The 14651-nt window shown below is 37.9% G+C and overlaps 2 long non-coding RNA genes across 2 annotated transcripts; both read left to right on the forward strand.

Moving 5' to 3' along the window:
* The first annotated feature begins 191 nt into the window (after positions 1-191).
* Positions 192-1753, forward strand: LOC112196175. Its single transcript, XR_002935018.2, has 4 exons — positions 192-316; positions 533-573; positions 1045-1094; positions 1685-1753. It is a non-coding gene; the product is annotated as an uncharacterized LOC112196175 (long non-coding RNA).
* Positions 1754-3655: 1902 nt separating this feature from the next.
* LOC121052436 lies at positions 3656-5089 on the forward strand. Its single transcript, XR_005809070.1, has 3 exons — positions 3656-3839; positions 4193-4585; positions 4983-5089. It is a non-coding gene; the product is annotated as an uncharacterized LOC121052436 (long non-coding RNA).
* The last annotated feature ends 9562 nt before the right edge of the window (positions 5090-14651 follow it).

Below are 14651 nucleotides of genomic sequence, written 5' to 3' on the forward strand. Positions count from 1 at the left end.
ACACCGTCCAGGCCATGGACGGCCTTACCTCTACATCGCCTCCGCCTCTTCTTCTTCCTCTTCCTGCTTAACCCTCCGTTCAGATCCAGTCCCCGGAAGGCTTTTCTCTCAAAGACAATGTTTTTTTAATTTGGGCTTTTAGGGTTCTTCTGGTTTTGGGGTTTTTCTGGTTGATTTTGCTCATGATTTTTATTTTTGCAGAATTGGTTAGAGAGGTAGTGCTAGTTTGGTTCCTCTTTGACTCGCTTTCAGAACATGACAGGCTTCCTTCTTTAACAATGACCTCCTAATTTTGGATGCCTTCGTGATTCATAAGGTAATATGAAAGCAATTTGCAATACTAATTTGATTCAATTTCTCTCTAGGGCGAGTATTACACCCGGGAAAGTGTTGATTGTATTGGCCGGAAGTTTTAAGGGAAAGAGAGTTGTTTCTCTTAAGCAACTTTTATCTGGCTTGCTTATTGTTACTGGTCAGCTTCACTTCCATTTTCTCTTACAAAAATATTGAGTTGTGTGATTTGATGTTGCAGGTATCAGGTTTAGTCTTGTGTCGTATAACATTTTGGCTCAGGTATGAGAGTCACTGACTACATTTTTTTCTCTCATTTAATTTCTCTGTTTTTTTTTATTTTAGTTAATGGTTTTGGTGTTTGTTTATATGATTGGTATTGCATGAATAACAATCCATGTAATTCAGAAAGCACTTACTTTTTGGCTGAATGGAAGTTATCATTGTGATGAATATTTAGGTTTCTGTAGGATTTACCATCTAGTTCGCAAAAGTAATAATCTATACACCAAAGCATTGGCTTTATTGTACATGATATGGTGGATTTGTATAACAAAACTCTGATGAATTTGTTTATGTTCTCTCCTACTCATTCCTGCTGAACTGTTGTGTCTTTGTGATGTAGATTTGGTTTTATTCCACTGAATTTAGTAGTTATGTTATTTTCTATTATACTATAGTTCATTTTGATGCGTAGCTATTGTAATCCTTTGTCTAACAGTTTATCTATTAATACTCTATGTACGTGTGTAGGCGTATGTGAAGAGCTCCTTGTTTCCCCACTCTCCATCTTCTTGTCTCAAGTATGAATCATAACTTCAGTTTTTCCTTTTACTTTTTTGTGTCTTTTTGGTGAACTAATTGCTTCAATAGTTGTCATATATTGATATTTATTTTGGGTATCAAAAAAATTGTTAGCTTATATGATATCTGCTTGTTTCATTAAATTAGCATGATGTAGCTTGAATTGGCTTATATGTATCTGGTCTCACAATCTTTAATCTGGTCTGGAAAGTACTAAAAGAACTCGTTCCAAAAACTCTGACATTGAAGATAACTCCTCCACCTCAAACCCCGATTCACAACTCAATATGGAGCTCAAAACCTCTGCCAAATGTGCAGTTTTTACCTTATGGTTATCTGATGAATTGTGCAGCTGAGTGAAACTGATTTCAACGTGACATTACATGTAATATTAGTTAACTTGAGTTGTAGTTATACATTGCACATAATCAACCCTATGCCCCTGCAATAATAAGTGAGACCTATTATAAGGTAGAAAGTTGGGTTCAATTTCTTGTATATAACACCTGGTCTGTGTTTTTGCCTACCCACTTGTAATGCCAAATTACTGTGTTTCCCTACTACATGGTGTTAATTATGCTTACCATAGGTGGAAAGCCCGCTCGCAGGCAATTTTGAGTGTTCTCAAGAACCTTGGAGTCGATTCTCTGCCTACAGGTTTTCTTTCTTTTCTTTTCTTATTTTCTGCATAAGTTACCTCCCTCTTTCCTCGTAATGTCAGCATGTTTGGAGTTTCAAAATCTTAATTTTCTGATTAAGATAAATCCTTACTAGGAAGTTGATGAGTATGAGAGCTTTTACAAAGGAAATATGGAGAGCAGTGGTTATTCCAGTACCTACATTCAGAGAAGTGAGCAAAAGCGTGACGGATGTGGAATTTTCGATAAGCATAAGTGCATAATGTGTATGTGAAAATTGATTTCTTTTCCAATTTGAGATGCATTTTATATACTGATCAACTAGAAACCACTGTACAGTAAATGCTCACTTGGAAATTTATTATCATCTCTAATTGAGTAAATTGATACTCCAAGAAAAACAGGAAATTTTGAGTAGATCCTTCATATTTGATAGCACCAACTGAGAGTTAACTACAAAAGGCTGATTCAAAAGAAAGAGGGTTAAAAACTAGTGGTGTAGGTTTAAAAGAGTAAAAGAAGTAGGTTCAGTAAAACAAATGTCAAGTCCTATTCACCCGCTCTAGAACACACGTAAAGTGCTACATGATATTAGAGAGTTGAGAATTTGTTTAGTTATCTGAAATGTCAAAACTTATTGCATTTTTATGTTTTGAACTTCTAGATGTTACATTACCTATTCAAAATAAGACCAACTTATTTTGATTTTCATCTTTTTAATTATTGGTGATGCTTTTGTTTTTGTTCTGAGTTAATGTTTTTGCGATTCTTTCTTCTTCTCATGATTAGAGTGCGGATTTGGGCAAATCTGGGTGTCTTTATCAGTTTATGTTTGTGGATCTTGGAGCCCAACACTGCAATAGCGGCTGCAATATTTGAATTAAAAGGTAATCTCGGTATGTAGGTTCTTATGTTTTTTAGATTTTGGCTTCTACGTTTTATGGCTTGAATGAGTGCGATAACTTTGAGAAAGTTCAAAGCTTATTGAAAACCTTTGTGTGCAATGGATGTTGCAGACAGATAAACATAAGATTTAGAAAGTGTTATGGTATTATGGTCACTGCTTTCTGTATTATGGTATTTCTGCTCACTTTCATTTGGTAAGGTGGGTCTTCCTGTCTACTTTGGCTTGGTTTGTAATTTATGTTTGTTCTTATGTTGCTTTTGCAGGAAATGTTTGAGTATCGTAGCGGAAAGCATTGTTAACTTTTAGGTATGGCTGTTGCGATTTTGTTGTTTTATATGAGTTTCTTTGTGAAATTAGCAATAGAATTTTTAAGTCTACAATTTTTATCAAGGAGATTGTATGCGAGCATGGATTTTTGGTTGGGTTCAATCTTCTATTTTAGGGTTTTTTTCTAGAAATTGATTTGGGGTTTCCTAAAATTCCATTTAGTTGTTAGGTGTCTTTCTTTGATTTGGGTTGGGGGATATTGAAATAGATTAAGGTGTTCGGGTTTTGTCTTGGTAGTGAAATTTGTTGTTTTTGAATTTATGGATTTGGTGCTGTGGTTTATGAATTCAAGGATTCAGATTTGTGTTGTTGCTTGTTATAGCATTGCTGAATTGGATGGAAGAAAGAATGCATCCCTTTAATAAGGTAAATGCTCAGATCCTTGTATGCAAATCAATTTTTCTTGCTTCGTTTCATCTGTGTTTTGTAACACCTTAAAGTAAGGCTTCATTAGTTATTCATCATTGACTTATATATCAAATCACTGCAATAACTAGACCAATTACAATTCTTGCATGCTGATTGAGACCCTGCATGCCCTTCATTCCAGAGCCAGGCACGTAACAGAAGTTTAAGATCATCTACTTGTCATTGTTTCACTTATAAACGTCATCACTTGCATATGCAATAACACCGTCTCTGTTTCATCAACATTGTTTTCTTTGCATTTAGGGCCTCTTCAAAGAAACTAAGACCAATGAGATGTGTCTTAGAATTTGCTCTAGAAGTAAAGATGTTGTGGAGCCTATCATAAAGCCTGAGCGGTACATTAAATGCAGCGATATGGGAAATGAAGCTCTCAATGCTGTCGCTGATGATGAAAATAGGAAGCTGGAGATTATCCCAAGACAGTATACTGCTGAATGGAAGAGGTGCTCATTTTTTCCTTATTGTGCTGTATGAAATTTCTAGTTTATATGCATTGCCAAGAACGTAAAGGATTTGAACCAGTTTACAGTGACTTTAGTTGTAATCCTAGTATCTAGAGGTCTCTACAATCTACCTTTAGTTGTAATCCTTTTACCATGAGAAAGGAGGAATTGCTGATGTATTTAGGGTTTTTTTCATGCACCTTGTGTGTCCAATTTTTATATTGCATTAAGTTTGTTCTTGTTCTAACTTCAGTTGTTATTCTTTATTTGAGTGCCTTTTTTGTTTTAGGGGATATTTACTCAAAAAATGGAAATGTGAACATGTTTACTTGTTTTGCTCTCTATAATTACAGATGACTTCGTAACATTAGTGATTGGTGTGTCTCGAGGCAACTTTGGTGGAGTCACCGTGTTCTGGCACGGTATGTTGTTTTTTAGGGTGATAACAACGAAGAATTTGGAAAAAAATTTGAGCGATGGGTGGTTGCAGGAAGTGAGGAAGAGGCTCAAGCATTGGCTGATCAAAAATATGAGGGAAAGAAGTTTCGATTAGAACAGGACTCAGATGTGCTTGACAGGTGGTTTTCGTCTGGTCTTTTCCCATTGTCGGTATTGGGCTGGCCGGATTAAGAACTTTTTATCCAAATTCAGTTGTTGAAACTAGGCACGATATTCTGTTTTTCTGGGTTGCTGATCGTATGGTGATGCTTGGAAATATATTGGGCGATAATGTTCCCTTTACTAAGGTGAGCAAGTTTTTTACATATTTTTTTTAATTTTCTGTCTTTTGTTGTAGATGCCGCGAAGTCAAATGCTCCTTCAGGTGTTAGACATTTTGTTTGTAACTATGTGATAGTTTCTCAACTATAAAACTTCTTAACTGCTATTTATATTTCTTTTTCTCTATAAAAGCTAGCTATAAGAAGAAGAGAGGTTATGGAGATAGGCAAGTGGGTCTCTATATATTAAGTTGATAGATCGGCTTGTAAGCTTTGATTTATACACAATCCTAAGTATATGCGCATTTTCTGATATGTGTATCATTATTAAAAGTTTTGATTTTGATTATTGAAGTGGTTGTGGACTTTGGTTGTTCTTCTTCAGGTATGCTGATATAACTAAATGGTTCTTTCTATTTTGCAGATGATTGCCCCTCAACCACAGAAGTAGTCCCACACTAGCCCCCTTATTCAAAGACTTTTTCACCGTGAATTTTGTTTTTCGGCAAAGCATGTGAAGATGTTTGGGGATTCATTTGAATGTACTAACTGCAGTTAGAACAAAGTTTTCTTTTTAGCCCAAATTCAACTTTCTTTTGCTGAGTTCATTTTTTGGATGTATGTATAGCTGCAGTAACAGATTAATCAAATATTGGTATTTTTATGAATGGATTCCATATTTGATGAATGCATTGGGTAGTTTCCAGATTTACATAGTTGTGGCACAATGAGAATACAAATATGTCATCTGAATTAGAAAGCAACAACAAAATGAAATCCAAATATGTTGTTCGACATATCTAAGAACAACAGAAACAAGGAAAAATATGTTGTTACTTGTGCATTCAAACAACAAAAAATTGTCATCTGAAATAAAAAGCAACAACAAAATAAAATCCAAATATGTTGTTGGACATATCTAAGAACAACATAAACAAGAAAAAATATGTTGTTACATGTGCACTCAAACAACATGTAAATGTTATTGTAGGCTACTAACGACGATAGATCAATGTAATCTAAACTGAATACTAATGACAGTTAACTGTTATTGGAATGTGAATAAAACAACACTAAAATGTTATTATATGTCCATTTAGACAACAGATAAGATTTCATATCTTCTACTTTGGAGCATTCAAACCACATTTTTCTGTCTTTGGAATAAGCATTAGATCATAGAAATTACAAGGAACTGTTATTTGTTTTCAGATCACATCACATTTATCTGTCGTTTGAATTCACTAGCCTCATGTCTCGATTTCATCAGACAACAGAAGACCTAACAAATTTATGTCGTCTGATAAATAAGACGACAGAGGAAATCTGTCGTCTGATGCCCCAAGAGACGGCACCGTACTAGACAACAGAAATTTTTTTAATCAGACGACAGATATCCTCTGTCGTCTGATTGCTTTTCTGGCATAGTGAATTAAAAGCTATATTTAAAAGCTAGTTAGGCAATAATTCATGGAACTAATGAACCCAGAAACCAAGTTTCACATAAATCTAGGCTAAGCTCTCAATGAAATGGGGAAGTAACATAAACAAGAGTTCACATAGTTCATAAACCAAGTGTTTGCCATGCTACTACAAACATTTTAATTAGCCAAGGATGGTCCTTTTAAAAAACATCAGTAAGGGTGTGCCTAACTTGCACATATCAAGTTCCACATCATTTGAATAAAGACTTTCACTAATTATATATATTGCAGTATTGCACTACTCCACAGGAAACTAAAAATGTACTCTAAATTGCAATTTGAAACTCCATCACTAGTCTACATAAACCTAAACACAAAATCAAATTTATTCAAAAAAAAAAAACACACACACAAAATCAAACTGCATTTTTATAGTGGAAGAAACTACTAAAGATCAACATAACTAGTTTCCACTCTTAATAGAAGCTAGGAACCACCCATTTAAACATAAATAGATAGCAGCTTGCTGTTTATAACATATAGCAGGAAAAGAAAATCCTCAAATCTATAGAAACCAAAGTCCAAATAGTGAAGCATAATCTGATTCTTTCTCAAAGCACCTCCACTACTGGCCATTTGTAATCTTCAAGAGTCCTGCTATTTTATTCTAACCAAATAACCCCACCACCAACAGCGAGTTACAATCAACCTCATAGAGGTTTAGCTTTCTTTTCCCTATCCAGAACCTTAAGCTGTACTGATTAAGGAAAAAAAAAAAATCTTTCTATACAACTGAGATCGCATTAGGGACTTTACCCACAATCCTAGGCTAAGCTCTCAATGAAATGGGGAAGTAACATAAACAAGAGTTCACCTAGTTTAGTACCAAAGTTTTCAACTTTCATGACCATAAACAAGTTTTAATTTATTTTTGTTTGTAGAGAATCTCACTCACATACTGAGAGTTATGCAATTGCCAACTATATATATAGTGGGAAACCAAATTCACAAACTATGCAAATCAAGAACAATTGACTATTCCAAATCCGTATATGCAACTCCACTAAGTGGTAAGCAAACTAAGAGCACCCAACTCATTTCTATCTCTGTTTAAAATGTAAGAAACAAAGATCATCAACAAACACATTCACAAGTTTTGAGTAGCCAAAAGCAGTCAGTAAAGCTACTAAATATAACCATAAAATACACAAAACACACTCATGATTTCTTATAATGTTGAAAACAAAAAGGTATGAAGGATTGACCATACCCAAATCACCGATATTTGATGTTTACCGGTGACAGCTCCCCAATTATGGGCATCTAGCCCCTGTAAGGAAATTATAGGAAACCTAACCTATAATCATGAATCACAATTAAATTATACACTAAACGATTCTTAAAAAAATAAACAATTAAATCCCAATTATAGGAACCCACTTTTAATTCAGTTTGCAAAGTTATAGAATTACACTTTGAAAAAACTAAAAATAGGGAGCAAGAACCCACTTCTCTAACAGAATACACTTTGAAAAAAAAAAAAAAAAAACTAAAAACAAGGAGCAGGTAGAACAGATACTTCTGAAATCTTTAGCCAATAATTTGGCACAAAGCACATGTTCCAAAACTCAATCAACTCAACCAAATATTAGCAGTATCTAAACCCAAAAACTTAACAGTATATGTCCAGTTTCTCACATTTCTCAGCAACCAATGACACCATAATCAGCATTGTTCACCCCTCACAAAACCAATTAAGCATCACACAACTCAAAGCAACTATCGAAAAACTAAGCCAATAATTTGGCTGAAAGCAACTATCACACAATTCAATTAACTAAGCCAAACACTAACACTAACACTACCTAAAACCCACTAACTTTACAGTAACTCATACACTTCCTCACATTTCTCATCAACCAATGCCAAACCAGATCTCTCATAGCCAAACACTAGAAAGTTAAGTAGCATACTGATAAGAGATTTTTAATCCAAGAAGGAAAATATGCATGAACCAAATTAAATGATAGTTAAGAAAACTCACGCTTTGATCGTAGAATAAAGAGTGTATAGAGGCAAAGAAGGAAAGTGAGCTGCATTATAACTAATATTGACAATTTCCCCTCTCTTCTTTCGATCACTTCCTAGATGCCATTGATGCCTACATATAGCCAAATGTCATATTAACATTGCTTCGGCTTCATGAAGGCCAAAAGCCCAGAAATCAAAGTAGAAAAGCAACCAAAACAGTTCAACAAGCATATGAACAAATCACATCATGAATAACATACCAGATAACAATTCAAATGTAAACTAAACCAAGTTAGATTTCACATATTCCACTTGATCATCTCAACAACGTGAACAATATCATTCTACCTAAATAATTCAAAGGGCAAAGTCATCTTTTTTACCTCTCTTTAATGAATCTCAAACAGCAGCAAGAAAAGGACCAACAAGAGAGGCATCAAATAAACCATACATGCACACCTTGTACTTGCATCTGCTGAATAAGCTCAATCAGTAAAGACCCCTGAAATGCAAAACAAAACCTTGAGACCCCCTCAAATTTCAAATCTTAGTGATAAATATCCAAATCAATTTGAAACTCAAATTCGCAATTTGAAAATCCATTAATTCAACACAGAGACAAAATCCCTAGATTCTAGATCCCCAAATTCCCAAAACCCAAATTTCTCACACTGAATCCACAAACAACACTCCAATTGAGGAAGTATTTAAGAAAATTAAGAAAAATCAAAACTCACCACAACAGCCAGGTATTGAAGGACGGCAGAGAGATACACCGGAGCTCCGACGCTGACACGCTCCGCATACTTGCCGAACTTAAGATTTCAGACCTGGGGCTGAGATCCATATCTTGGAAACTGAAAAGTTCTAGCAAGATTCAAGCCCTTGCAATACTCATAAAACTTAGCAAGATGCCCAGCTTGCAGAACAAGAAAGCATAGAGGAATTAGCTCAACACCAGTGACCGTGCCGTTGAATATGGTTCCCAAAAAAAAAAAAAAATCACTGATCCAAGTCAATCCAGTGGCCACCAAATTTTTCGAATCGCAGTTTGGTGGGTGAGATCGAGATCGAAGAGAAAAAGAGAGGGGTTATGGGAGAAAACGAGGGTTTGGGTGAAATAGAGAGATGTAGAGGCAGCGGCCAACTTTCACTAATTTAAAAATACTAGTGAAAGCAAGCCAGAGGAGAGTTATGAACCGGTGCCAACAACTGTTACCCAGAACCAAAAGCATACAGATCTGCCGGAACAAAAAGTGGGAGACAGATCAGGAATGAGAAAGAATTACCCATACGCAGTGAGTGAATTTGTTTTAACCGGAGCTAAAGAATCTGAATTAAACAAAAAAACCTAAAAGAAGAAGCCTTGCCAAAGATTATCGGCAATTCAAAGTAGTCTTACCATGAGGAATTAAAATTGATGTGCGTGAACCCAGGAAGGAGCTAGAGCAGCCGAAGTAGGATTTCCATGAATTTCATCTTATTTGTCGGTGTATATCCTCTAATTGTGGAGACGAGAGTTAGGTCAATGAAATTTGGGTTTCAGATTGAGGGTTCGACCAATAGAGATTTGGTTGATTTTGGGGAATCTGAGATTGGGGGTTTCCCTATTTGGGATTTCAGAATGAAAGAGAGAGGAAGACTATGATTTCTGGGTAAAGAAGAGAGTGAGAGAAGACTCAGAGTGAGACAGGGAGAGGAGTGATCTGGAGAGAGAGAGAGAGAGAGTAGAACGTGAGAGTTCAATGACCCCTTCTTTCTTTTCTTTTCTGTTTTTTTTTCAAGTGATGGAATGAAGGCACAGCCTTCTAAATGTTCCCGCTTATGTGAAATCAAAGTTTCAGTTTTGGCTCTAGGTTAGGCATTACTCATTCATACAACACAAACAAGTCATTTAGTTGTGGGATCATCAATCACCACCAGCTATATTTGATATTTCAATCAAAATTTGTAGGTTTTGGGGGGAATGAGTGCTATTTTGGGAATATAAGCGCGCACATCCAAACCTTTCCCTCTTGATCATACAACATAGAGTAAAAAACTGTTGTATGATATGTTGCATGCAACTTTCATACAACAGATATAACTATTCTGTTGTACTATGTGGTACTAATTTTGAGCGAAATTTGAGTCAAGTTAGGAGGCAAATCTGCCGCTATTTGTTTTTTCATTCACACAACAAATTATTCTTGTAAGTGTTGTGTAAAGACCTTCTAGTTAAAAACTTCAGAATTTTAACAACCTTATACAACACAAGTTTTTAAAACATGTTGTATGATTCACTTTCCCTCATCACACAACAATTTTTTTTTTTTTCGTTGTGCAAAAGTGTTGTATGTTGAGGTTATTGGCCTAGTGAAGTGAAGCGAGGGTCTCGGTTAGAAGTAATAGAGACGGGTGTGCCGTGGAGTTTCACAATCTCATTCATGTATAACTCTGCATATTTATCCATTTTATAAGTCTTGCTGACAGGTAAGAAATGTGCAGATTTAGTAAGTCGGTCCACAATTACCCAAATGCTATCATGACCATTACGAGTACGTGGTAACCCTGATACGAAGTCCATAGTAATGTGCTCCCACTTCCATTCTGGTATCGGTAATGGCTGTAATAAACCTGAGGGCTTTTGTCTTTCTGCCTTCACTTGTTGACACACTAGACATCTTCTTACATAAGCTGCAATCTCCCTCTTCATGTTAGGCCACAAGTAGTATTCCTTAAGAGTCCGATACATTTTGGTTCCACCAGGATGCATGGCATAAGCAGAACTATGAGCCTCCTCTAGTATCTCCTGCTTAAGATCATCCTGATCGGGTACACAGATTCTATTCCCGCACATTAAAGCTCCATCCCCTCTGACAATGAAATCTTCTCTAGCTCCATTCTCCACTACCTCTCTCAATTCTTGTAGAGCTTCATCATGCAGTTGCGCCTCTCGTACTTTGTCAATGAGGATTGGCCTCACATGGAAACTGGCTATTAAGGCTGCAGATTCATTAGTCACTTCCAAATTAACTCCTGTAGCTCGCAATTCATAAAGAAGTGGAACCCGGACTATTCTCAAATGTGACAAGGAAGGGGAGGGTAACAGGGAAGGATATGATTTCCTACTAAGAGCGTCAACTACCACATTGGCCCTTCCTGGATGATACTCGATCGTACAATCATAATCCTTAATCAACTCCAACCATCTTCTTTGCCTCAGATTTATCTCTTTTTGTGTAAGTAAATATTGAAGACTCTTGTGGTCCGTAAAGATTTGACATCGAGCTCCATATAAATAGTGCCTCCAAAGTTTAAGTGCAAGTACAACTGCAGCTAATTCAAGATCATGTGTCGGGTAATTTACCTCATGCGGCTTCAATTGTCTCGAGGCATAGGTAATCACTTTTCCATGTTGCATCAGAACACAACTCAAGCCTTGCCTTGAGGCGTCACTGTATACCACATACTCCCCACTATCATCAGGCAAAGCTAGGATCGGAGCACTAGTTAAACGCCTCTTGAGCTCTTGAAAACTTTGCTCACTCTTCTGACCAAACAAACTTCACACCCTTCCTAGTCAACCTAGTAAGAGGAGTTGCAATTCTTGAGAAATCTTGTACGAATCGCCGGTAATAACCTGCCAAACCCAAGAAACTGCGTATCTCTGTCATGGTAGTATGTCTTTCCCAATTTAACACCGCCTCTACCTTCTGAGGGTCCACACTAATACCTTCTGCAGAAACAACATGACCCAAGAATCCTATGCTGTTAAGCCAAAATTCACATTTATTGAACTTCGCATACAACTGGGCCTCCCTCAAGGTTCACAATACAATTCTTAGATGTTTGGCATGTTGACTATCGTCCTTAGAGTACACCAAGATGTCATCGATGAACACAATCACGAAATGATCAAGGTAAGGACGGAACACTCGATTCATGAGGTCTATAAAAGCTGCAGGAGCATTAGTTAACCCAAACGACATTACTCTGAATTCATAGTGGCCATAACGTGATCGAAAAGCAGTCTTGGGTATATCAGACTCCCTTATCCACAACTGATGATAACCTGATCTCAAATCGATTTTAGAAAAGACCTTGGCTCCCCTCAACTGATCAAAGAGATCGTCTATACAAGGCAAAGGGTATTTATTCTTCACAGTAACCCTATTCAACTTCCGATAATCAATGCACAACCTTAAAGAGCCATCCTTCTTCTTAACAAATAAAACCGGGGCACCCTAAGGGGACACACTAGATTGGATGAATCCCTTATCCACTAGTTCTTATAACTGAGTCTTCAACTCTTTTAATTCAGCTGGGGCCATCCGGTATGGTGCCAAAGATATGGGTGTGGTGCCAGGGAGCAAATCAATAGTAAAATCTATCTCCCTAATAGGGGGTAAACCAGGTAATTCGTCAGGAAATACATCTGGAAATTTCCTAACCACCGGTATCTCTCTAATACTCAACTCCCCCCTGCTGGTATCCACTACATGTGCCAAATAAGCCTGACTCCCCTTATTCAACAGCTTCTCAGCGGTCAAAGCGGAAATCATACAAGAAGCTAGAACATTATGATCACCCTGAAAGGTAATTATTGGCTTCCCTGGACTTTGAAAGACCACAATCTTACGAAAGCAATCAATATTGGCCCGGTGAGTCGCTAAAAACTCCATCCCCAAGATTACATCAAATTCAACAAGATCTAAAGGAATTAAATCAACTTCCAAATTAACACCCTCAATCAAAACACCACAACCTCTAAAAACCCACTCTATCTTAAACGATGCTCCCGCAGGCAATAATACATACCATTCACCAACAAGAAGCGATGATGGCACATTTGCAAAACATGCAAATCTACTTGACATAAAAGAATGCGAAGCACCAGGATCAATTAAAGTATAAGCAGGCTGACCAAAAACAGACAACGTACCAATAATAACATCAGATGAGTCGCAACCCTCCTGCTGAGTCATGGCATGCAACCTAGCATGAGTGGTGGGACGTCCTCTCTGACCCTTACCTCGCTGCGGGTTGCCACGAGCTGCTGAACTGATACGGGTACCGCTAGTAGAAGCAACGGTACCACCAGTAGATGTACCGGCAGATGACTGACCAGCGGTCGGAAAAGGGGTAGATGCAACTCTCTGGGTCAATAGAGGGCAATCCCTCCTAAAGTGGTCCCGCTGTCCACACTCAAAGCACCCAACTGGCTGGTATTGCCCAAAATGGGCTGGCTGACTAGCTGGAGTCCTGTGCTGACTACTAAAACCAGCCCTGCTCTGCCCAAACTGGCGTCCACTAGACTGTCCCCGAGTGAATCTCCTGATACGCCCCCCGCGTCTAAAACGAGATCCGGCACTAGATCCACTACTCTGTCCACTGCCTACTGAAGATCCGGACCCAGAGGTAGAAGCAGCCTTCTTGGATGGACCCTGACTGGGGCCACCCAAATCTCGAGGTTGGACACCAGATAGAAACATGGTCTCAAGTAGCAGAGCAGCATTAACTGCCTCAGGGTAAGTATTAAATGGCACTACTGTCAACTGCACACGATAATTACCTCCCAATCCATCAACAAACCTGTAGATCCGCTCGCTCTTAGTGACAACCAGATCAGGTACAAACTGAGCTAACTGGGTGAACCGCTGCTCAAACTCATTAAAAGTCATGTCCCCTTTCTCTAAATGTAGGAAATCATACTTCATTCTGTCACGGATAGCTGTACCATAATACCGCCCAGTAAAATGTTCCTTGAACTGTTCCCAAGTGATTGGGCCATCATTCCCTAATTCCCTGCTAGTAAAAGCCCACCAATCAAAAGCCACACCATCAAGAAAGTCCACTACTAAACCCACTTTTCGGTCCTCTGGGCAATGAATCTGAGTAAAGGCCCTCTCCATTTTGTTCAGCCAATTTTGAGCATCCATAGCATCAGGAGCATGGGAGAAGCTATAAGCTCCATGCCTCTTCGCTCGCTCCATGGTAAAATCAGTTCTGGAGCCCGGAAGCGCTGCAGTCAACTACTGAACAATACGTCCCAAAGCTTCCGCTATTCCTCCCAGTGCATTCTCATCTCCAGGAATAGGAGGGGTCTCCCCACGAGTCCGGCGTCTAGGCATAACACCTGAGGTTGAAAAAGAATTAGATGACTCACATCAAAGATACTAATATAACTACCTTATACACTTGAAGAACATACTAGCATCGAAGAGCACACGATGGGGATCCACCGCGGTCGGGCCATCACTCGGAAGATACTAGACGTCCTCAAATATATAAAGTAGTATAATTGACAGGAAACGGAAAACCTAATGCTTTGATACCAACTGTCAGGACCCACCCCGGAATTACCTTCCTAACTCCAAGATGGACCTGCGGGGCCCACTTTTCGGGAAAATTCGACAGAACTTCCCCTAAAAGTGGACAACCCTAAACCTGCTGAAAACACTTCTAAGTATAATAAATTTCTATGCTTGAAGCCACCCTGCTTCCAAGCAACAATCCGCAAATTTCCGAGTATAAACATCGTACTACACAAACATAACCACTTATATAATTTACAACCCAGCAAATCAAATCTTTCAACTTCCTCCAATATTATACAACTCCCATACACTCATAATTATACAAACGTATAAATCCAC

Source organism: Rosa chinensis, chromosome 4, assembly GCF_002994745.2.
Source record: "Rosa chinensis cultivar Old Blush chromosome 4, RchiOBHm-V2, whole genome shotgun sequence".
NCBI classification, from domain to species: domain Eukaryota; kingdom Viridiplantae; phylum Streptophyta; class Magnoliopsida; order Rosales; family Rosaceae; genus Rosa; species Rosa chinensis.